Genomic DNA, 24,775 nt, shown 5'->3' on the forward strand with positions numbered 1-24,775 from the left:
CCAATAGCTCTGTCTATTTCACTTTAAGGCAGAATGGTCTGGCTTGTGGTGATTTAAACCTTGGCTGTTAGAATCATCTTGTGGAGAATTTTTTTTTTTTTAAAGCTGACTCCTGTTCTTATTTAATTAGTGTAGAATGGAACTCTATATATTTGCAAAAGCCTCTCCTGGAGGAGACTTGCTGGCATAGACTTGAGGGTAAGCAGAAGAAGGGAGTGGAAAACAAGAAAGGAAGTTGCATCCAGTGTTTGGAGAACCCAGACATGTGCTCAGAGGTAGGAGAGAATTATTGAGCACATGTAATCCTAACTATGTTTTAGAAAGTTGCCTGTGAAGTGCAGAGAAATTAGAGGTGGGGGATACTGGAGGCAGCCAGAGCACTTTTCAGAATTCTGTAGTTAGCAAATTAGTGCCCTTACTGTCTGCCAGTTGACGACTTTGATTTAGCTTTTCTGGAAAGCAATTTGATGGTCTAGATCATAAGCTTAAAAACTCATAATCTTTGATTAAATAATATGTCTTCCAGATACATGTCATAAAGAAATAAATAAAATTGACAAAGATTTTAATGTAAAGATCGTTATTATGGAATTAAAAGAAAACTTTGAAAATTGAATAGATGTATTAATTATGGATTTTTATGGTGCCCTGAAACCATTTCTGAAGAATATTTTAAGTGGAGGGGAAAATGGCATTCTCTAAAGTAAAGAATATAATATACAAAATTATATGTACTATGTGATCCTAATTTTATTTAAAAAATATAGAAACCAGAGTAGAGAGAAATCTAGCCAAATGTTAAAATTAGTGGAATTTGGTGGTGATATTTGCATTGTATATTCATAATATTCTAAGCATGTCTACATTATTGTTCTGTTTAGAAAAAGCAATTGACACCAAAAAAAAAAAAAAAGGCTGTGGTGATGGTTTGATGAAAGGTAATGCACGTTTTGTTCTGCTTGTGACTCTGGGATAGGCTCACTTATCAGCCCACTGATGGATAGAATTCATAAAATGCTGGATCCTGAATCAGGCTCAACAAGGGGTGTTTGGGCCTAATGAATGCGTCAAGATAGGAAGACATAGAGATGAAAGATGGATCAGTTATCAAGACACAGTGTAGGAGTCCAGAAAAATCTTACATGAAGTGAAATGTTTGCATAACTAGCCTAAGGCATACTACTGAGAGAAAGGTAGGTCTTTAAAAATTTTAGCTCAGTTGGACAGTTAGAATTTCAACTAAAGGAGTTGCTGAGATGGAGAAAATATGCATGTCATCACCAAGATTTTCATGACTTAAAGATGCTCTGTGGGTTTGAATGTCAGTAACTACAAAGTCTATGCTTTTTTTTTTTTTTTTTAATAGAGATGGAGGATAAAGGAGGAAACCTAGATTTTGGAAGAAAAATAGTTTGTATATATTATGTTGAAATGGAGTTTCCATAGAAAGTTGTAGGTGTAAATGCAATTAGAGTCTGGAGAACTGGAGAAGTCTGGATTGTGATGCAAATTTGATAGTCTTCTACATTGAGGGAAGAGTTGAAACCATGGGAACCAAAATGATTGTGAGATAATGAAAGGAAACGAGACACTGTAGGTGGAGAAGAGTACCATGTAAACCTAATTTTAAGAAGTGGGCAAATGGGACTCAATGAAAGAGGTGGCAGAGCATTACAGGTGCAGAACAAAGGAAACGCGGGGCCATGAAAGTCAGTATAAGAGAGAGGTATAAAAGTAGATGCTAGAGTAAAATTCTAGAGAGGTCAAAAAACTTGAGGACTGAGATGACCTACTAATATTGGCAATTACTGGTTTCCTGGAGCCTTAAAAAATAATAAAGTGGCTGGGAGAAACCAGTTTGCAATTGATCAGTTAGTCAATGTGGTCAAAGAGTAGACCACTCTTCAAAACATTTGGTGGTAAAGAATGGAAGTATCTGATAGTAAATTATAGAGGAGGAAGATTATAGGGTAATTATGCTTCAGTAATCCTAAGTTTTTCTCTATTAAAAACTAAAATGCTGTGTTTTACTAAATTGCTGTTGTGTCCAGCTGGTAAAGTGGAGCCTGAGAATGGAATCCATGTGTTATATGCTTTGAAATATTTTAGGATCATCCCTTCTAATAGAGATGTTGGAGACTGCTAATAAAACTAAACTCTGAGCTTTGTTACTTTTCCTCCCTTACAAGATTTATTTTCTGGTTATTTGATGTTTGGAAGAACTCCAAAGATACATGGCTTACTTAACCTTGCTGTGTGCTCTATGTCATGTAACATTAACACAACAAATCACAATTTAGTTTTTCAAAAATCTATGAGTAATGGATTTTTGAATATCAAAAATGTCTAAGTATCTTTCTGTACACAAAGATAATTATGATTCACTTCAGTTTAGTTTCTCAGTCGTGTCCGACTCCTTGAGACCACATTGACTTCAGCACGCCAGGCTTCCCTGTCCATCACCAACTCTCAGAGCCTACTCAAACTCATGTCCATCACGTTGGTGATGCCATCCAACCATCTCCTCTGTTGTCCCCTTCTCCTCCTGTCTTCAATCTTTCCCAGCATCAGGGTCTTCCAATAAGTTGGTTCTTTGCATCAGGTAGCCAAAGTATTGGATATAATTATGATTGGAGTAATCTTTATAATTTTAGTACAAGTACTGGAGTTTCAGCTTTAGCATCATTCCTTCCAAAGAAATCCCAGGGCTGATCTCCTTCAGAATGGACTGGCTGGATCTCCTTGCAGTCCAAGGGACTCTCAAGAGTCTTCTCCAGCACCACAGTTCAAAAGCATCAATTCTTTGGCGCTCAGCCTTCTTCACAGTCCAACTCTCGCATCCATACATGACCACAGGAAAAACCATAGCCTTGACCAGATGGACCTTTGTTGGCAAAGTAATGTCTCTGCTTTTGAATATGCTATCTAGGTTGGTCATAACTTTCCTTCCAAGGAGTAAGCATCTTTTAATTTCATGGCTGCAGTCACCCTCTGCAGTGATTTTGGAGCCCAGAAAAATAAAGTCTGACACTGTTTCCACTGTTTCCCCATCTATTTCCCATGACGTGATGGGACCGGATGCCATGATCTTCGTTTTCTGAATGTTGAGCTTTAAGCCAACTTTTTCACTCTCCACTTTCACTTTCATCAAGAGGCTTTTGAGTTCCTCTTCACTTTCTGCCATAAGGATGGTGTCATCTGCATATCTGAGGTTATTGATATTTCTCCCAGCAATCTTGATTCCAGCTTGTGTTTCTTCCAGTCCGGCATTCCTCATGATGTACTCTGCATAGAAGTTAAATAAGTCTAAGTAATCATATATTTTAAGAGAAACAATGTAAATAGTAAAAGAAAGAATAGTGAAATATTTTGAAAAATTGGCTGTCCTAGACACGTAAATGGATTTTTGTTAATTTAGCCAGCAAATCTTTATTATTGTGCAATCTTTTCAGCCTATGCTGAATTCAAAGCTCTTTTGCTCATTCTAATTCAGGAAAATTTCACATTTCTTCAGAAACATAGTGGTTTTGGACATTTCAGAGCCTTGTGGGATACTAAATATCATTGTTTTAATATATGTGATTATAAATGCCACTTTGTGAAGTGAGTTACAGAAAATGAAAGTTTACTGAGGTGACTACTTTGGAGGACAAATTCCCAGAGTCTTCAGTGGCATGACAGTCAGGGCAGTGTAGGCATCTGGTCTTCCATCACCACTTTGCAGTGTTGGCATCTGCTGGAAATGCATAAAAGCCATTTTGGTCCATGCTTCACCTGTCACTATACTTCCTTGTTTCTACTACAGAGACCTCTCAGCTATGTACACGCCACTGTTGACCTCATAGAAAAACCATTTCAATATGGGTACTTATTCTTGGAGGGATCCTAGGCAAATCTATCCTGGACTTAGTGTGTTGTTGTATGCTGAAATATTGATAAATAATTATATTGTGCTTCTTTCAGCCTGGAGAGGCTCTGAGGCTTACATTTTGTAAGATATTGGCTGAACTAACTAGAAGGTCTTAACTCCTAACCCAATAGGATCTAGTTAGTAGAAATAATTATGATTTTTGTGTGATTATTTTGTATTCTTGCAAAACTTTTCAATTGGCTATGCCACTTTTGTTCAGTTGTGATATACTCAGAAAAATCCAGCTATTGTTATAAGATGTCTAAAAACATAACTATAAACACAAAATTCTCAGAGTCATATTGCAAATTTTAGGATCAAATATTGAGGCCCTTTGGATCACCTACTCCTTAGAATTATCAACTCTTTTGGCCAAACAACTTTTTGTTTGTGTTATAATTGCTGTGATTATACATGTTTACAATGATAATTTTTATTAAATTTTATTTTAAAGTCTACACTTTTTGGTTTTGACTTGATGAGAAGGGTAATTTTGTTTTCATCATAAACAGAGCTGAAGGTATAAGATTACTTTCATGTCTGGCAGTTTTATGGAGTCTTTCACAAGGTAGAGAAATAGTCTGACCTAAGTCATTGCTTGACAAGTTAAATCTCTATTCCACAAAATATTATACCTAATTACCATGGAACCATATTCAATTACCATGGACCCATATCTCATTTGTGTGTGTGTTTGTATGTGTGTGTGTGAGAGTTTTCAGTAAGACAGCACTCTGGTAAAAAGAAAACATACTCTTAAGCCTCATCTCTTGACTGAAGGCTCCCAGGATTGTGGGGAGTGATATTGTTTCCAGATGTGAAGACAAGTAGTGTGATGTGTATTCAGTGATCATCCTTAGTTGTTAGAATTTGCTTTCAGTGATATATTTTAGGATCAGAATAGCCTTAGATTTTTTATAAGGTCATTCTCTAAGATCTATGTCTCATAAAAGGAGGAAGATTGTTCTAGGTCATGTTTTTATTGTAAAAAAAGTACTGGTAGTACATATCCTCTGCCTTTAACAAACTGAATTCAAGAAATTTTAAAATGTAATAGCCTTTTGGAATGAAGACAACCTTATACTTATAAGGTATGCTTTTAAAAAGAGGATCTTTAGAATAAAAATCTTTTCAGGGATAACGAGAGCATACTCATGCTCTGCAAAATTTTAAAATTAAATGATCATATTGTGATTGCTATTTTCTACTTATTTGTTTTGAGTGGCATACTTTTACTATCATCCTTTATAGTTAAGCTATTTTTCTATAATGAAATAGAAAGGGGAAAAAAAAGAAGTTTATGCTATGAAAAGTTAAAAAAGAGATTTGTATTGGTAGGGGTGATGGCAAAGTGGAAAAAAAAAATTCAACCACATTGTACAGGGAGCTAGATTAAATCTTGAGTGCTCTGTGTTTTGTGAGTAGGAAAGAAGCATCCTCTGAATACTAGATAACGTCTGAGTGGAGAGAGTGTTGCTCCAGCAGTATCTGGGTAATACAATCAGGGTGTTTGAAGCCAGCATCTATTTATCTTAAATTAATCATTTTTCCGAGTAGGCAGATGATAATCCTGGTGCTGGATGCCAATGTCTTTTTATTCATGACACAGATAAAATGGGAGCTCTTTTTAGATTGGTGAGAACTATATAAGGATTTCCAGCTGTAACTCTTCTGCAAGATCATGGACTGCTTTTTTTACTTTCTGACATTCTTTTGGCATTGAGAATCAGTAAATAATTGTTTCTAGAATAACTTCTTGAGCACAACTAAGTCTATTGTACCTTTCTGCCTTCAGCAGAGTATAAACAAGGTATTCTAAATATGAGAAGGCAGCATTTTTTCCTCCTTCACCTTTAAATTCTTTAGTCAATGGCATTCCTATAGCTGAAATGAAAATAAGTTCACATAGGTGCTAGGTTTTACAGGTGTTGGGACTCCGCTGTCCGTGGGAGCTATAGGATGAGCGGTAGTGTGGTGCTTCTGATGCAGCTGACCTCCTATGCCCATGTGACACCACATTGTGGGCCAAGCAATTGAGCTTGCACTTTAAACTCTCTTTTCCAAAAAAGTAGGCTGGAGAAGTGATCTGATTCTTTAGAAATAAATAATACATTTTTAAGAAGTAGAACTTACTTCCTAAGCTTTGTCAGTTAAACATTATATTATCAACTTGCCTGGGTTAGAAAATAAGATAGCAAAAAGACAGCAAAATTTCTTTGCCCCTAAACTGACCAGTTTACCAGCAATTTAACCATTTTCTCACTCCTGCTTTCTCTACAAAACAAAATACATGTGCATACATACATGTTCATCAGGAGGAAGACTTTATGCATTATGACTGCTTGGTGTGAGAGATCTAACTTTTAGTCAAATGTTATGGAATATATGCAAGTGTAGGAATTGTAGTCCTAATGGAAAGAATCTAAAAATAATTCAGAACTGAAAAGCAGTGACTCACATTGTTGGATTCAATTAAATATCATAGTTAACGGGATGAAAGTTAATGTAACTTAAAAATTTGGGAAGGGTATAAGTAAATCTATAATATGTGCTATGTCACTTTCAAGGCTCTTGAACTCAACCCTCATTAAATCCCTGTAATAGACCATGCTTCCCCTGATTGTGGCTCATTTGGTAAAGAATCCACCTGCAATGCAGGAGACCTGGGTTCGATCCCTGGGTTGGGAAGATCCCCCTGGAGAAGGGAAAGGCTACCCAATCAAGTATTCTGGCCTGGAGAATTCCCGGGCTGTATAGTCCCTGGAGTCGCAAAGAGTCGGACACGACTGAGCGACCTTCACTTCACTTCACTTCAATAGACCATGAATAGGGCTCAAGGTGACCCTTAATGGCACTAACCAAAATCCAGTCAGCAGCTTGATTGAAATCTCCATCCAACATACAGTTTCGATTGATTGAAAAGGTAACCTCAAAACTATTTTTAGTGATATTCATTCCTTCATGGATAAAGAGTTTTTAACCTTGGAAGATTTATAATTTACAGTAGAAATATTTAAAATAGTTAAATGTTTTAGCAGCAATATTTTTGTGTAAAGAAGAGATCTGTGTGTATGTGGTATTTAAGAATTTCTAGTGTGTAAGAGAATTTGCCCTACCATGTAACATCTTAAAATGATTCTGTCTTAAAATGTGTAATAGCATAAATGATTTAAATTTTTAGATTGACTCATTTTAAGTTGAAATCTTACCAAGTTACATATAGTTTTGGATCATTCAAGATTTTATCTTGTGTGCATGCTCATGCTCAGTCATGTCCAACTCTTTGTGACCCCAAGGACTGTATCCTGCCAGGTTCCTCTGTCCATGGGATTTTCTGGCAGGAATACTGGGGTGAGTTGCCATTTCCTACTCCAGGGTATCTTCCCAACCCAGGAATGGAACTCATGTCTCTTGTGTCTCCTATATTAGCAAGCAGATTCTTTACCACTGTGCCACCTGGGAATCCTTTAAGATTTCATATGTATCTATATCTATCCATCTATTTATCTACCTATCTAACCTATTCAGTTTATCAGACAATTTTTAAAGGGATTGCTTTTAAAATAATTATTTTTGAAAATTGGACAAGTGATCAATCAAAATCTTTTAAGTTACTATTAAAATATTTTACACTAATAATTTGTAAATTGATCTAAAAACTTAAAGGTGAGTTAGGCTTTTAGATTTGCACCTTGAATAGATTTAACTTTAGGCTTTAAAACTAAAGGAAATCTAGGAATGATCTTTTCTATGCATAAAGTCTTCTCTCAAGGACACAGAAACACTCTTTATTGACAATATTGATTTGTCTTGTCCCTTATCAGATTGTGAAGAAAGAGCAGTCAACACTTTGCATTAGAGTGAATGCCTCCTGCCCAGGTGTTTTTAGCCTCTCAGCTTCGTTGCTTTCTCTGCCAGCAGAAGGTTGCAATTTTCAATAATGGTGATTAGCCCGGAGTCTCAGAGATCAAGGCTAAGTAGGATGAACCAACTTGAGAAATGGCTCACATGCGTTCTGGCAAAGCTTCCACTTCTTTATTATTTTATATAACCAGGTTGTATACATTTCTTATAGAAAATGTAGAAAACAAAGAAAAGGAAATGATATTTATCTAAACATCATAATTTAAGAAATTAACAATTGTGCATATTCTGTGATTCTCTTTTTCTAATTGCAGTTGTGTGTAGGTATGTTTCAGTTCAGTTCAGTCGCTTAGTTTGTGTCCGATTCTTTGCGACACCATGAATTGCAGCACGACAGGCCTCCCTGCCCATCACTAGCTCCCAGAGTTCACTCAAACTCACATCCATCGAGTCGGTGATGCCATCCAGCCATCTCATCCTCTGTCGTCCCCTTCTTCTCCTGCCCCCAACCCCTCCCAGCATCAGAGTCTTTTCCAATGAGTCAACTCTTCGCATGAGGTGGCCAAAGTACTGGAGTTTCAGCTTTAGCATCATTCCTTCCAAAGAAATCCCAGGACTGATCTCCTTTAGAATGACTGGTTGGATCTCCTTGCAGTCCAAGGGACTCTCAAGAGGCTTCTCCAACACCAGAGTTCAAAAGCATCAATTCTTCAGCACTCAGCTTTCTTTAGTTTCACATATAATGAGTTTACACAATAAGGATCACTGATCTGACACACACACACACTTTTCATACCATGTTATTCTTATATGGCTTTCTACTTTGTTTTCACCACTCAGCAATATATTATGAATGCCTTTTAGAGTTAATAAAACATAAGTACAAAAATACATAAAAATATATTTTAAAAAACCTGTGTAAAAGTATATAAAAGCATACAATGTGTTAATAAAATATAAATCAATAAAATTTTGTTTAATGGCTATATAGGCCCTTACTAACCAAACCTCGACTCTTGAGCATTTTGTCTACCTCTTTGTTAAAATAAGCAAAACTAAGTATACATCTTGGACTCATGCCAATGGACAGATTTCACTTTTGTTAATTCATTTCATAATTTCATTGATACTTACATATATGAAATATCTGGAGAAATGATTATATATTCTTTAAGTTTTTAGAATCATATTATCAAGTTCCCCTCCAAAAATAAGAACCAGTTACTACAGTTATTACTCTAAAGGGCCCTAGTTTCTTTTAGTTAAGAATGATGTTTTGAAATTACTATCGGGGCATTAGGTCTACTAGTTGCTATTGAAGTGAAACTGAACCCAGGTCATTCTCAGTGAACAGGGCACATACACACACTTACACTGATATTTCTATGCATATATTGAAAACCATTGTTCATGCTGAAACCGCCAATTCTAATTCATTGCCACAGCATGGTGTTCTAATTTTCTTTCTTTCCACATTTGTAACTCTTTAACAGCAGGACATCTGGTGCCTTCTCTCTGTGTGATTACTTAATCACTACACTTGAACTTCATCCTTCCTTAACAAGCTGCCCTCTACGTAGGCAGTTAGCACTTGCCCATCCAGTGGCCTTATGACTGAAATATCCATGAAGGGGAAGGAATGAAAGGGAAAGGGTACAAAGAAAATATTAGGGCCATACTTTTTCTGTTTAAAAACTTTTGTTCATGATTCCATATATAAAAATAAATATTTAGAATTATTTTAGGCTAACAAAAAATTGCAAAGATAATACAGAGTTCTGGTTTACCTCACCTGCCTCTTACCTGTTGTTAAGATCATACATTAGTATATGTGTCACAACTAATGAACTGACATTGATATATTTTAATGAAATAAAGTCCATAAATGATTAACATTTCTAGTAACATTTATAAAGGAAAAAAATGATTACATCCCTGTATCTCCAATATTCTATTTTCACTGCAGTCCCCTGCCCCTCCCCCCGAACTTGATTGTTATTTAAATAGAAAACACTAAAATTGCTGGTGTGGTAGGAATTTCTAGGAGATCATCCTCCTTATAGATTTTCTGGGGTTTTGCTGCAGCAAACTATTATCTGTAGCTCAGAGTGCTTTTTTTTTTTTACTGGACAGATAATCTTATGAGGTAAGGTCTGCAAACTGGCTGGCATAGTGCCCCAGGTCACTTTATTTATCAGGCACCAGAACATAGCATTAGGGGGCTACAGGTTTTTCAGTGGTCTGCAAAAAATAGGCTTGAAACCAAGAAAGAAAATTCTCTGGAGATTATGATAAAAAGGCAAAATCTAAATGAATACATGTTTTATTAAATGTCTTTGAAGCATAACATTATTGTCAACTTCATGAGTTGTTAAATTTAGTGTTAATAAAAATGTCATATTTGAAAATAATCTATAGACTAGATTTTCTACAAAATGATTGCTGAGAAATCAGAGCTTATCCTAATTAAATGAGAGACTTGTAGCCAATAATTTCAAAAGCAAAATGATAATAGTAATTATGTCTTTTTTTTCCCAGCTAAAATTATTTTAATGTGGGACAGGAACGAATTTTATTGTGCTTGTTAGCTTGTTAGAATATCTGTGACAATCATAAAAATGTCCCACCTAGTAAATAATGAGTCACCAGCGAATGTTATTTTTCTTTCCTGATTTTTCTCTCTTTGAATGAATAATTTATACCATAGGGAATAATGACTTGATAATGTATAAAATACATTCACTGGCAAATTTCAACAGATCTGGTGATTTTAATTCATTTTGAAGAATATAATAAAAATAGGATACAGTGAGAAGAAACCCAGACTCGTAGGCTGAAGCTTTTGCTGACTTACTTGCTCTGTCACTTATTTGCTCCTAAATTTTAATCTGGTTTCCACTGCATCATCTGAAAACGGGGGTACTAATCGTACCTGTGTATCTACATGCGAGTAATGCTTGTGAAATCGCTTACTGTGAACAGTCAGGTAAGCAATTTACCTGACTTACCTGACTATCAAAATGTTAAATGAAATTACTGATCATAATTCTTATTGTTGGCCCCACTATGGTGTTGATTTAGATATATGTTAGAGATGATAAAGTTGCCATAATCAGAGTATTTTAGGCTCTTCCCATAGTTTTAAATGACAGTTTTTACAAAGTACAGAGCTTGTAAGTAAACAGCAGCAGGAAATATTAGAGTGCTTGGCTATATTCTCTCCACTCACCATTGTAATTCCCTATGAAAGTGCATCCCTACCTTCTCTGCCTTCTTGATTTATTCTTGGTTCCAGTGAGGAGTGTGATGCCTGAGGCATTTTAGGACCATCACCCAGTGATAAGTTTCATCAACTGTGTTAGATGATAAGCACTCATCTAGAATGCTTTCTCCATACTGATTTGTCCCAGAGACAACAATAGTGCTATGGCTTTAGCCTTTCTCATAGGTTTTAGAAATCTAGAAAGGTGGAAAAATATCTATTAATTTTTCCTCTATGAACAATTATATGAAGAATCTGAATTTTTAGGTAGTGAGTCATTATAAAAACCTATAAACTGAAAAAGGCCTATTCACCAATAAGTTTAGCAAAATAGTTCTAAAAGACAAAACAAAGATATAGTTCGCTTGTTTAATTGACAGACTGGCATTTATTGAATATTTCATTCCTCAAAATGGTTGATCCTTATGTCTTGGCAAGCTCAAGAAACTGATCCAAGTTTTGCTCAGAAAGTATAGTTTGTTATGTTAAGCTTTTTAAAGATAAGTTTTGAAGATCCTCTAATAATTTTTCATCACTTTTCTGAACTTGGTATCATTTTAAGTCATAATGAAAGCTCTATCCCAAATGTTGTATGGAAGGACAAGAAATAACTCCTTTTTCCTATTTCCTTTAATGGTACAGCCATGACCTTTTCTTTTAGTTCCAAGATAATTTAAGAACTCTAAGGTGGGCATATAGATTCTTAATTGGTGATATCTTTTGCAGGATAGGTACTTTATTATAGGCTTGCTGTCTAGGCTTATCATAGCTTTTCTCGCAAGAAAAGCTATGACAAACTTGCTCCTTGAAAGAAAAGCTATGAAAAGCCTAGGCAGTGTTTTTAAAAGCAGAGACATCACTCTACTGGCAAAGGTCTGTATAGTCAAAACTATGGCTTTTCCCAGTAGTCATGTATGGATGTGAGAGTTGGACCATAAAGAATGCTGAATGCTCTAAAGAATTGAGGCTTTTGAACTGTGGCATTGGAGAAGACTCTTGAGAGTCCCTTGGACTGCAAGGAGATCAAACCAGTCCATCCTAAAACCTTGAATTTCACTGGAAGGACTCAAGAGCTAAAGAGCCTTTTGACAAAAGTGAAAGAGGACAGTGAAAAAGCTAGTTTAAAACTCAACATTCAAAAAACTAAGATCATGGCATCTGGTCCCATCACTTCTTGGTAGACAGTTGGGGAAACAGTGACAGACTTTATTTTCTTGTGATCCCAAATCACTGAAGATGGTGACTGTAGCCATGAAATTAAAAGATGCTCCTTGGAAGGAAAGCTATGACAAACCTACACAGTGTGTTAAAAAGCAGAGACTTCGCTGAGCCAACAAAGGTCCATATAGTTCAAGTTATGGTTTTTCCAGTAGTCATATATGGATGTAAGAATTGGACCATAAAGAAGGCTGAGTGCCATAGAATTGATGCTTTTGAACTGTGGTGCTGGAGAGGACTTTTGAGAGTCTCTTGGACTGCATGGAGATCAAACCAGTCAATCCTAGAGGAACTCAATCCTGAGTATTAATTGGAAGAACTGAGGCTGAAGCTGAAACTCCAATACTTTGATCACCTGATGCAAAGTGCTGACTCATTGGAAAGACCCTAATGCTGGGAAAGATTGAGGGCAGGAGGAGAAGGGGATGGCAGAGGATGAGATGGTTGGACAGCATCACCAACTCCATGGACAGGAGTTTGAGCAAACTCCGGGAGATAGTGAAGGACAGTGTAGCCTGGCATGCTGCAGTCCACGGGGTTGCAAAGAGTTGGTCACGACTTAGTGACTGAACAACAACGTAGTTTAGTATATAATATGTTTGACAGATATATTTGAGAAATTGAATGTTTGAAAAACAAACAAAATACATGATTATTTTAGTGATGTGTGTGTAGTGTTCCATTTTTGGAAAACTAAAAATTGGCACTACTTTGTTAAACACTATCCCTGCAGGCATTCCAGTGGGTGGGTATGAACCTTTGCAGAACAAGGGGAAGCAGCAGCAGAATGGAATCCTGCCAGGTCCCTCCTAGAAATCAGAGACATCAGTTTGTGAACCTCCCTCACAGGTCTCCTGCCTCTGTCCGATTTCTTCCATAGAGGCTTGATCTGAATGTTGAGTGGCCTTCAGCCTTTAAATCTAGAGTGGATGTTCACAGTGTTCTGGAGCATGGCTAAGACAGAAGGAAGTAGGGAGATAGCCCACACTTGTTCACAGACCCCGGGGTGAGGACTCGCCAGCTGCCTTCCACAGGTGCTTCCTCTTCTTATTGCCACTCTCATAGCCTAGAGTAGAATTAGGACTGAGGAGGCAGAAAGGGTTTGGAAGGAAAGGGGAGATTCAGTGGGGTAAGGGGTAATTTTAGTTGTGCATGATAAAATGAATTAACTGATAACTTAAAGGTGTCCTCTAGTGCTAGGAATCTGCATAAGACCCCTCAGTATGGAAGAGAGGGGTGGGATAGAGAAGCCTGTACTGTCCTGTGGTCAACATGGTCAGAAAGCATTTGCATTGCTTGGCTTAGCTGGTGCTGCTCCAAAAAATAGTCTACAAATGCCACAGTCACATCATGAAGGCTGACCTCCCTTCCCTTTCCAAATCTCCATGGGTTTCTCTAAATCACTCACAATCACTTCTAGTGGGAAATTCTGAATTTGGCCTCTGAAAGGTGGTTTAGGGCATGGATTTATAATACACAGAAGTATCTATTGTGTAAATGTCAAGAACCACCTTTGTGATGTGAGTTTACAAAGAAACTACAATAAAACCATAATCCCCTGGTCATGATAAATGCCTAGCCAAGTCAAAATGTCCAGGTCCAGGGGGCATAGCTATGTGCTCATAGTGATCCCAAGACTGCAATTTGTAATTGTTGAAATCTTGCTTCAAATGAAAGAATTATTTTTTAAAAGATGACCACATAAAAAGAATTTGTGATTTTACCCAATATTCTCAGTTGTTTTTTGTGTTTTCAACAACCATGAATGGTATTCATAACTCCTCAAAGTTTTCAACACAGATTTAGTTTAAATTTTGAAATATGTGTCTTGTATATGAACCTGGGAATGAGGAAGATAGTAGTGACAAAGCAGTAATAGCAAGGATTGTGAAGGAGTGGCATTTACAGATACAATGACAATTACTCAGTAGTGACTCATATCTTTACACAATATCCTTTAGTTGCATGAAAGGTTATCAGGTACTTGCAGAAATTAAAAATTACAGCCTCATAACCAGTGGGGGAAGATGAAGTTGTTATAACACATGTAACATAATCCACCCTATTACATATACACAGCTTTTAGATCACAGGTCTATTCCTATTTTTATTCCTTCACAATTTATACTATTTGTGCTTTATTTGAGGCTCTTTACATCATGAGGAGGAATACTGGATCATCATTTGAAAACATTCTTTTATGATAATGCAATAGTTTGCTATAGATGGAAAATCTAAAATTTTCTCTGTGGTGTGATGATAATATGAATTGTCCAATATTTGGATATTGATAGATATCCAAAGCCAGCTGCAGCATTATTTGGAAAAATTACATGAGTATAACACCAACTGGTGATATTATATTTATTCATTTTGTTTTACCATAATGTTTTACCATTTTGTTCTAATCAGAGTTCTCAAGACAATGGAACTGTGCAGAAAAATTTTTATTATTTTATTAGTATGAGTTGAGACTTTTGGTTTTGTTGTTATTTTTCTGAAGCAGATTTTATGGATTCTTCATTTTTAAATTGAAGTATATTTGATTAATGATGTGTTAGTTTCAGATATACAACAAAGTGATTTAATTATGCATATGTATCTATCCTTTTTCAAATTCTTTTCCCATTTAGGTTATAATAGAGTCTTGAGCAGAGTTCCCTGTGTTAAATTGTAGGTCCTTGTTGGTTATCTATTTTAAATAGAGCAGTGTATACATGTCAGTTTTAAAATCACATTCGAGTTGAGACTTTTGAAATGTCTCCAGTTTTATGAAATTTTTATACAAAAGTGAAATACCAAAACCAAGCTTTATTTTTATGGGAACAATAACAAGAACAAAAGGACACTAAACCCTGATCAGATAGCCTTGTGATTGTCTATCCACAAACAATCCTGGTTTGTTTGGTCATTTTTTCTGCTTCAAGTTCATTAACATCATTGACACCCCTGTTTATAGTTTTCACTAAATGCAGCCCACAGGCCAGCTGGTAATGAGGGGAAGCTGTTTTCTCCTAGAATGTTTAATTAGCTCTTTCAGCCTGGGAAAGTATGGGCAAAAAGACAGTGAGCTTTAGTGTAAGAACAGTTGAACAAAGTTCTATTTAGTCTGATGCTTTTCCTCAATTGTAAAATTGATCCTCTTAATCAGTATTGTAGAGAGAAAAAGAGATAATCCCACAGAGAAGCAGGGTGGAAAATGATAAAAATTCAATGAGGCTTCACAGTAGCACCACAATTTTGAAGTAATATAATTTACAAGAATAACTCTGTTCATGACTACTTTTAAGTACAAATAAAATAAGCAAACACAATATGAATGATTTTCCATTTTGATTTAGCCTCATTCTTGGTTCCATTATCTTAAGTAATCTAGGACCCTCTAATCAAGCATTCACTTGGTAGAAAGACGAACTTATAAAAGTTCAGTAAAAACATAGTATATGTACACATAGGGCTGGCATCAGAGTACAAAGCACCCAGAATGAAAACCTCAAAGGCCATCTTTAACTGCTACACAGTTACAGCCCACCTGGGCCAGTGGTACTCCTAGCAATGTAAGCATTCAAAGTGTGTCCATATTGGAGGTTCATATATGCTGGCATGTTTGGCAAATTCAGTATCTCCTGACTAATGCCAAAATGATGGGACAAAGAAGTTTCTAAGAGTAAAAGGTCACCATGAGGATGTTAGGAGTTGGCAGGGGGCATCAGACTTAGGGTCATGGAAGGCCTAAGTGGTGAGTGTGCAAGTAGGGAGGAGAGTGATCAGGAATGGTATCAATTCCTGGTAGAGTGAGATGAATACACTTGGCCACAGCCCTTCTTAGTCCCCGGACAACATGTTGTTCAGTGGCTAAGCTGTGTCTGGCTCTTTGTGACCCCATGGACTGCAGCACGCCAGGCTACCCTGTCCTTCACTATCTCCTAAAGTTTGCTCAAACTCATGTCCATTGAGTCAGTGATGCCATCCAACCATATCATTCTCTGTTTGCCCACTTATCCTCCTGCCCTCAGTCTTTCCCAACATCAGGGTTTTTTCCCCACTGAATTGGCTCTTTGCATAAGGTAGCCAAAGTATTGGAGCTTCAGTATCGTCCCTCCAATGAATATTCAAGGGCAACTTCTGGCAAACTGTAAAGTGCTAGGTGGACAGGATAGCTTCTGCTATTTGGGCAGATACATTTGCTAATGGCTGGACACTAGAAGAGGAGGATGTTTCTTTAGTGGTTTGAGATAAACATGAGATGAAAAGATCTGGAAACCAGAAAACTACTGATAAAGGCATTAAGTTCCCAGGGGCAGCAGAAGCCAAATGTTCCCATAGTGGTAACACCAGAAAGAATGGCCAGCAGCCTCAATGCCCAGAAGGGAAAGGGGAGTGAGACAGCTGCAGCCAAGGGACCTCTGTCCTGATTCTGACTCTGGGATTTGGTTTACATGTGATCACCTTCTCCCCAATCCCCATGATTCTGAGAGAATTTGAACAAAGAAAGCAGCTTGAGTATCTGGTAAATGAAGACTTCCAATTCAGTAGAAGACTATGGGTAGGGACCTAAATTTGTCGAGCACTTTCAAATTAGTGTTGTTTAAACACTACTCCTTGATATGTTCCTGGTCCCTTGCTGAGTCTTTTGCTGAACCTTTGCAATCTCCTATAAACCTGATGTTGAGTTTAGCCCCTTTTGCATTATCATTGGCTTTCTGGCTCTGTTCTTAATTTTTAAATTACATCTGACACATCCCAGAGCCTGCAACACTATCCCAGAATTCAAGTTAAATTTGTCCTGTCATTTCAGTGGGTGGTTTGCCAAAATAATATGAGCCAGAGTTTTACAATCAGCAGTAATGATTAACTGGGTCTATGAAGGAAGCTTAGGGCAAATGGCTAGTAGATGATAATGCTTCTTAGTGAAGAAGGCAAGATTCATTGACTAAAGCTCTATAACAGAAGGAAAATTCAATAATCAAGATTTTGACAATGGTCTTGATAAATCCCAGGCCTATAAGGGAATGAATGAAAAATTAGAGTTTTTCTGGTACCTTTTTGTCCTCATTTGGTTCTGTGTTCAAAGGGTCACCATTTTAAAAAGACAGAAGGATGGCTTTGGGAGAGTAGGAAGAACTGAGTAGAATCCTGTGAGGAATGATCCTGGGCAGAAGCAAAGATATTGATTTCATTATTGAGAATCACATTTCACAGAATGCCAGGTACTTTGTGAGCAGAGTTAACAAGCATTGTCATTGGTGATAGTTTTAGTACCACTGTTTATGTGCTATGGAATCTCTCTCAATCATCAACAAAGGAAGAGAAGATTGCATGAGGAAGAAATGACTTATTTATGGAATCCAAAGACTACAAGGTGCTAGCCTCTGAGCATCTGGTGTGTGGAAGACTGGAAGTACCAACAAGATACTCTTGAGAACCCAGGGGCACTCTCAGATTATAGCCCAGCTTGTATCCCTGAATTCTCCACATGTGTGATGGTCTGCAGAAAACTGGTCTGCACAGAGTGGTAAAGTCAAGTGATATATTCTGTTATATCCCAGGAGACGTGGCCTCTAACCCTGACTTATTCCCTTGACTAGTACAAAACCCAAGTAAGTCACTCTTTTCCTCTGGCCCTCAGTTTCCTCATATTTTTAAAAAGAATTTGCATCTTGCTTATTTCTCATGTGTCTTCCAGTATTGGATCTTTCACTTTATCTTTTGAGAAAATCTTGCTCAGTACCATTCTGCACCGATCTGATGATTCTTTACACTCATCTCACACGCTAGGAAAGTAATGCTCAAAATTCTCCAAGCCAGGCTTCAACAGTATGTGAACCATGAACTTCCAGATGTTCATGCTTGATTTGGAAAAGGCAGAGGAACCATATAACAAATTGCCAATATCTGTTGGATCATCAAAAAAGCAAGAGAGTTCCAGGAAAATATCTACTTCTGCTTTATTGACTACACCAAAGCCTTTGACTGTGCAGATCACAACGAATTGTGGAAAATTCTTAAAGAGATGGAAATACCAGACCACCTGACCTGCCTCCTGAGAAATCTGTATGCAGGTCAGGAAGCAATAGTTAGAACTGGACATGGAACAACAGACTGGTTCCAAATCGGGAAGGAGTAGGTCAAGGCTGTATACTGTCACCCTACTTATTTAACTTCTATGCAGAGTACATCAGTGAAATGCTAGACTGGATGAAGCACAAGCTGGAATAAAGATTGCCGGGAGAAATATCAATAACCTCAGATATGCAGATGATACCACCCTTATGGCAGAAAGCAAAGAAGAACTAAAGAAGAACTTCTTGATGAAGGTGAAAGAGGAGAGTGAAAAAGCTGGCTTAAAACTCATCATTCAGAAAACGAAGAGTATGGCATCTGGTCCCAACACTCCATGTCAAATAGATGGGGAAACAGTGAGAGACTTTATTTTTTGGGGCTCCAAAATCACTGCAGATGGTGACTGCATGAAGTTAAAAGATGCTGCCTCCTTGGAAGAAACGTTATGACCAACCCAGACAGCATATTAAAAAATAGAGACATTACTTTGCCAACCAAGTTCCATTTAGTCAAAGTTTTTCCAGTAGTCATGTATGGATGTGAGAGTTGGACTGTAAAGAAAACTGAGTGCTAAAGAATTGATGCTTTTGAACTGAGGTGTTGGAGCAAACTCTTGAGAGGCCCTGGACAGCAAGGAGATCCAACCAGTCCATCCTAAAGGAAAACAGTCCTGAATATTCACTGGAAGGACTCATGCTGAAGCTGAAACTCCAATACTTTGGCCACCTGATGCAAAGAACTGACTCATTTGAAAAGACCCTGATGCTGGGAAAGATTGTTGGCAGGAGAAGAAGGGGATGACAGATGATGAGATGGTTGGATGGCATCACTGATTCCATGGGCATGACTTTATGTAAATTCTGGGAGTTAGTGATGGACAGGGAGGCCTGGCGTGCTGCAGTCCATGGGGTCGCAAAAAGTCGGACATGACTGAGGGACTGAACTGAAGTGAACTGATGATTCTTTTGTCTTAAGCCCTTCCTGTGTCTCAACCAAGGTCCATTAAGTTCTGTTTGACTCATCTTTCTCTTTGAATCAACAATGGTCTGGTCCATTCCTGCCTCATTTAAGACAGGGCAATATAAAATAAGGAGCACTTTCTTTATATGTGTATGTCCTTTTTGAGAATTTAATTTTGAACTACAAAGTCAGCAAATATTTTGTTGAGAATGATCAGCTTATTATTATTTTTTTAATAAATCAGGACATGTTCTCATAACAGATGATTGAAAATTCCTACAAGCCTGTGTGCTAAGTCACTTTAGTCATGTCTGACTCTTGGGGACCAGTCTTTTCTTTCCATGGGATTCTCCAGGCAAGAATACTGGAGCAGGTTGCCATTTCCTACTCTGGTGTATCTTCCTGACCCAGGGATCGAACTCACAGTTTAATGACTATTCACTTTGTTATCATAAGTGAACTATGTGAAAAAATACTTAAAAATGATTGACATGATAGTGTCAGAAAACACTGTAATCTAGGTGCTCACACTTAAATCCAATGAGTTTAATACTCCTGTTTCTTTTCTTTTCTACAACTGATTTTATGTTTTTGATTAGAGGAGCTATTTTGCAACATTTCAAAACTTTTTAATTCATACAATACCCTTCAATATCGGTAACAAATTTTGATTTTGCACATTGTTTCTAAGCAATTCACTTAACCTCACAGAACCTCCTCTTTCTCATGTGTAAATTGAAGAGGTTGAAATAGCTAATCTCAAAGGTGCCTTCCAGTTTGCAAATGTTATAATTTGATGTTGCTGCTCATTTATTGTACACAGTGAGAAAAACTATTTTAGCAGCCAGGCACAATAGGAAAACTAATGATTATGGCTTCAACAGTGGTCTAATTAGGGCGTTTAGATATAAATTCAACTTATGCTAAGGTCTTTCTCATAAGACTTGCTTGAATGGTGGTTTTAAGGGATATTACTAGGCTTGGGTGAATTCCAAAGTATCTTTATTTCATGGCTCCAATATTTTTGCCTTACAATAAAGTCATACTGTTGTTGTTCAGTCACTTAGTAGTGTCCTACTCATTGCGCCTCCATTGACTGCAGCACACCAGGCTTCCCTGTCCTTCACCATCTCCTGGAGCTTGCTCAAACTCATGTCCATTGAGTCAGTGATGCCAGCCAACCATGTCATCCTCTGTTGCCCCCTTCTCCTCCTGCCTTCAATCTCTCCCAGTATCAGGGTCTCTTCCAATGAGTCAGTTCTTTGCATCAGGTGGCCAAAATATTGGAGCTTCGGCTTCAGCATCCTTCCAGTGAATATTCCTTCCAATGAATATTCAGGATTTATTTCCTTTAGGATGGATTGGTTGGATATCCTTGCAGTCTAAGGGACTCTCAAGAGTCTTCTCCAACACCACAGTTCAAAAGCATCAATTCTTCGGCACTCAGCTTTCTTTATAGTCCAACTCTCACATCCATACTTGACTACTGAAAAAACCATGGCTTTGACTATATGACCTTTGTTGACAAAAGTGATGTCTCTGCTTTTTAATATGCTGTCTAGGTTGATCATAGCTCTTCTTCCAAGGAGCAAGTATCTTTTCATTTCATGGCTGCAGTCACCATCTGCAGTGATTTTGGAGCCCCAAAAAATAAAGTCTGTCACTGTTTCCATTGTTTCCCCATCTATTTGCCATGAAGTGATGGGACCAGATGCCATGATCTTTGTTTTTTGAATGTTGAGTTTTAAGCCAGCTTTTTCACTCTCCTCTTTCACCTTCATCAAGAGGATCTTTAGTTTCTCTTTGCTTTCTGCCTTAAGGGTGGTGTCACTTACTGTTAAAAGGTTATGGTGTAAAAAGATTCTGATAATGGGGAATTTTTTTTTTAAGGAGGATTCTGAGTATGCTTTGCATAGGATTACATAATTTCCGAGACAGAAGGGATACTGGAAATTTTATGTAGACTTAACTTGTGTAGGATTCCTTGGTGGCTCAGATAGTAAAGAATCTGCCTGCAACACAGGAGACCTGGGTTCAATCCCTGGGTCACATAGATCTCCCAGAGAACAAAATGGCAACCCACTCCAGTATTCTTGCCTGGAGAATCGCTACAGTCCATGAGGTCACAAAGAGTTGGACTAAAGCTTTCACTTTCAACTTGTATAGGAACAATGCTAAAAACAAGGCAGTAAATATATGGAACTCATTCATTGATTGGAAGATTTCGTATAGATAACATACAGTTCTTTTAAATAACCTTTAGAATCAGGGCAACTTTAAGAATTTTTATACATATTAAAATATAGTTTAATAATTATAAAGAAAGGATGTTGGTATAAAATTTAAAATTCTACTATGTGTTATAAAACATTCAGCTTAAAAATATTTGTGGTTTATGTTGCTTGTGTAAGTGTATGTGTGTGTTTATTTTTAAACTAGCAATCATTTGGGCAAATATTTAAAAGGACTTGCCTTTGTTCTGATCTGTCTCCCAGAGTTGCGTTTTCAGTTTTTCCTCTCATCTCAGCACTAGGTCCACTTTTTAACTTCTTACTTAGTATCTGAACTTTACTATCTCACTTTGCCCGTCTTCCTCTTCATGTGCCTTCTTGAAGAGGAAGATGCCTCATCTCAGTAAACACAATGCACCTTGTCTTGTATGTCAAAAATCTGGGGACCGTTCTTCCAATGAATTACTAACAAATAATTACATAATTACTAAGTCCTGTTAATAAACTAAATTTGTTGATCCATGGGATCGTAGAGTTGGATGTGACTGTGTGACTGAACAACAACATATAACTTACTTTGATGTTCTGTGTCCAAAAAACTGCTTCAGAGAAAACCCATTATACTTCACTCAACTTGACAAGCTTTTAAAAAATGTAACTTTTCATCTCTGTTATGGATTACTGATCTCTTTCGTATGAACAGGTATAATAGCCTCCTAATCATCTCTCCAGTATACTTTCCCAAGTTCTTTTTTTTTATTGTCGTATTGATAAACACTTGAAACACAAATACCATAATACGTTTCTTCACACAATAATAAATTAGTTTGAAGAATAGGATTTTTCTGTAATAAAATCATTGAAAAAAATGGAAAACAGTTCTGCCAGCTTTTCAAAAACACATACACACACAAAGTGAGATTGTTTTGAAGAGGATCCGGTATTCATTTTCGCAATTTCCTGAAATCAAAAGAACTTATTTTTTCTCTAGCTTTGTTGTTGTTGTTCAGTCGCTAAGTTGTGTCCGACTCTTTCAGACCTCATGGACTGCAGCACGCCAGGCTTACCTGTCCATCACTATCTCCCAGAGTTTACTCAAACTCATGTCCATTGAGTTGGTGATGTGGTCAGTGAGTTTCCTGAGATCATCAAAGACAGTGAAAATGAAAGTGTCAGTTGCTCAGTTGCATCTGACTCTCTGCAGGCCTGTGACTGTGGCCCAATATGCTCCTCATCCATGGAATTCTCCAGGCAAGAATAATACAGTGGGTTGCCATTCCCTTCTCCAGGGGATCTTCCTGACCCAGGGATTGAACCTGTGTCTCCTGCATTCCAAGCAGATTCTTTACCATCTGAGCCACCAGGGAAGTGTTGCCCCAGATCAGATTATCTAACATTAAGTACCCTGTAGTTGTAGGAGTGCCTTGTGTTCTCTTTACTGCTCCACCAAATACTTTTGTCTTTGCTCAGTTACTGAACTGTTTGTTATGAGCATAGACAGAGGAGGAAGTAGATTGTTTTGCTGGGCTTTTTCATTATCCTTTATCGGTTATCACATATCTATTGTGGAGATTAGCTGTCTTTTTTTTTTTTTTTTAAATGATCTTTGAGGTCACTGTGAGAGCTCTGACCAGATCATAGTGCTAAATCCATTCTACCAAAGCAACATGGACCCAAGGTCTGTTCTCTAATTAAATATCAATCATTGTTTCAGGAGTGCCTCCTTGGTGAGACGCGTCTTCTGGCGGTAATGAATCTTAAAGCTCAAAGAAGACAGTTAAAGGAGTAACCAGTGACCCTTCATGGTCCTCTTAAAGGGAAGGTGGCTAACTCATTTTAACCATCAGTTAAAACCATTTTCGCATCAGGATTTAAGGTTAAACATCACAATTGATAATTTAAATGATTTCCCATACTAAGAGAGCCAAGCAAGTTTCATATAACAAAATGATGTAATGTCCCATAGTATGTTTTAACTAACAAAAAGAGAAAGTTGGTAATGTGTTATTTTAATAGCTTATGTGACTTTTATTTATGAGTTTCCTGAACCTCCTGTAGCCTGGAAGGAAATCATGATTTGTTTGTTAAAATGTTGAAGAGTTAAAGCATTCATTGTTTTATATAAAATTCTCTTTGAGATAAAAATAAGGTCATGTTATTTGTTTAATCATAAGTTGTGCTGTATATTTTACTCTGAATATATGCTGTTTCACTAATTTTAATAGTGTCATCAATTATGTTGTTGCTTATAATCATCTTGAATATCCATGAATCTTTTGATTTTTGTTCACATATTAAAGGCATTTCTGAACCATATATTTTAGTGGTCTGGAGAAAGTTAAGCTACTGTTCATCACTGATTTATGATTCTGTAATCTCTCATTGGGCCCACTGACATTTTGGCACAGTGCTTCACTGGCATGATTTGCTTAATGAGTGTGCTCTAATGGGTCTAAGAGGAAAATAAAAAATACTGCAGGTACTTCTGGAGAATTTCTTACAAACCAGCTCATGCTTGATTATTAAAAAGGAATTAGACTGAAGCTTGTATTGCCAAAGGGCATTAGGGAACAAAAATTATGTAATTAAAGTGTTTATGTTGATCAAATTAACCAGAGCACAGAGTAATCTGTAATAAGGATGAAGAGTTATATTTTTTAAAATCTTGTCAAATTGAATGATGTATGGCAGGTTTTACCTGAAGAAGAACTTTAGACATACAACAGCAAAGTCAGTTATATGTTATTTTATATGTAAATGTAATTTCCTTCTGAAAATTCTAAAAGCAACTGTATGCTCCGATTTTTCTGGAAATAATGTGTCAGAGGTTTATTATAGATTGCAGAATATAGTCTAAAATATAAATTGTATATTTGTAGAAAAATAAGGAAAAAAAATATGCAAAGGCCATTCCCAGCTTGCTTACTTCTCTCAGGCAGGTAAAAATATAGCCACAGCATTTACTGGATTTTTTCCCTATTATTTTAATTACAATTTCTCCACACTACAAACATGTTCAAGTTGGAAATTTTAGAAAATATATAAGTACCCATCCATGTACATACACACACAAAAATATAAATCATTTAAAACTTCACCTCTTAAAGATAAAATAATTTTTTATTCTATTTTTTTGCTTTGTTTGAACTGTGTGTTGTACATGAAACAGACTGGTTCCAAATCAGGAAAGGAGTACATCAAGGCTGTATATTGTTACCCTGCTTATTTAACTTATATGCAGAGTACATCATATGAAATACTGGGCTG

The 24,775-nt window shown here is 37.0% G+C and overlaps 1 long non-coding RNA gene across 1 annotated transcript; it reads left to right on the forward strand.

The window, feature by feature from the left end:
- LOC129659363 (uncharacterized) lies at positions 1–23,824 on the forward strand. The gene is made up of 2 exons (XR_008718025.1): positions 1–275; positions 23,223–23,824. It is a non-coding gene; the product is annotated as an uncharacterized LOC129659363 (long non-coding RNA).
- Positions 23,825–24,775: the final 951 nt, after the last annotated feature.

This window comes from Bubalus kerabau, chromosome 8 (genome assembly GCF_029407905.1).
Source record: "Bubalus kerabau isolate K-KA32 ecotype Philippines breed swamp buffalo chromosome 8, PCC_UOA_SB_1v2, whole genome shotgun sequence".
In the NCBI taxonomy this organism is placed as follows: Eukaryota; Metazoa; Chordata; class Mammalia; order Artiodactyla; family Bovidae; genus Bubalus; species Bubalus kerabau.